This window comes from Pundamilia nyererei, unplaced genomic scaffold (assembly GCF_000239375.1).
Source record: "Pundamilia nyererei isolate P.nyererei 1_Seehausen unplaced genomic scaffold, PunNye1.0 scaffold00063, whole genome shotgun sequence".
Lineage (NCBI taxonomy): Eukaryota > Metazoa > Chordata > Actinopteri > Cichliformes > Cichlidae > Pundamilia > Pundamilia nyererei.
This window is the reverse complement of record NW_005187464.1, coordinates 2,152,701-2,154,041: the sequence shown is the minus strand read 5'-3', so window position 1 is coordinate 2,154,041 and position 1,341 is coordinate 2,152,701.

Genomic DNA, 1,341 nt, shown 5'->3' with positions numbered 1-1,341 from the left:
ATCGCAAAAATAATCGGTGACTAGTCGACTATCAAAATAATTGTTTGTGGCAGCCCTAGTGTATATATACATGTGTGTCCTCCTTGTGATCCAATCAGTATTAACCCAACAATGACAGGATGGCTTTCTTCCTGTTGTGAATGTCTAATACAATATTATTTCATTTAATTCCAGTACTGTCATAAATATGTTAATATAAATTATACTGATTTACATTGCTGAAACCGGAATATGAAGCTTTGTGGTAGTGACACTGACAAACACACAAAAACTTTTGAAGCACTTAGACTGATTTTGTTTTTTATAACTTTATTGAAGCATTTTTAATAATAAAAAACAACAACCCCACATTGTTTTCCTATTGGCCTATGAACTTTTAGAGCACATATGACTAAATGTTATTTTTCTATCCAACGTTGCACACAGTTTCACTATAATATAGATGTTTTTGCCATTTCAGTCACTATTTTTCGCTGACAAAATCTTTTGTGTTCAATTTCTTTTTTTGAGTGTGTATGTTTGTTTTATGCCTAAAAGAGAACATTGTTTACACTACTACTACTCCCTGGCAAAATCGGTACTTAACTATAATCACAATTTATATGCAAATCTCTCATTAGGGTCACATGTATGACAGTTTGCACGTTGTCGTTTGCTATGACTCAACAATAAACTTTCTATGCTATTCCCTGAAGGTGTGTTTGTAGTTCCTGTCTGACATTGCAAAAGTATTGAATCATTGCTCTGCAGATGACCAAAAAAGCAAGACGGGCTTTATGACAAACTTTAGAGGAAGGTCTGACTAATGCATTGTTTGCATTTCAGTGTTGAAACTTTATTATTCACAGCTACATTACTCGTGGCTGACACCTACAAATCTGCTTAAAGTGAACAAAACCATTTCTGGTAACAATCTAAATGCCCAAAAGTCTGGGCCACCTACACATTGCACCCATAGGAGGTGCTCTGTTACAGAAATGCATGCCTTTGAAGCTTTGTTATTTTAAGTTTGCCATTTTAACATGGACTAGCCTACGGTGCACTGCTTTTTCCCTTCTTTAATAAAGCGCTGTATGTATGCTGATAACCAAAACATCTTTTTTGGGTGTAACAACAATATAAAGACATATTCAGTCATTGTCTTTGCAAGCTTTTGAGAAAACCTGATTAGTTTTTAAGGAGAAAAAAACTTAACCTGTAAACCTTGGGTTTTAATGTTTACGTGGAAAACCGTAACACACACACACACACACACACACACAACCCAATTGTATTGTAGCCTTCTGGACTCACATCATGGCTGCTGATCAAAGTTTGCCCACAGGCTGATCATTTAGTTTA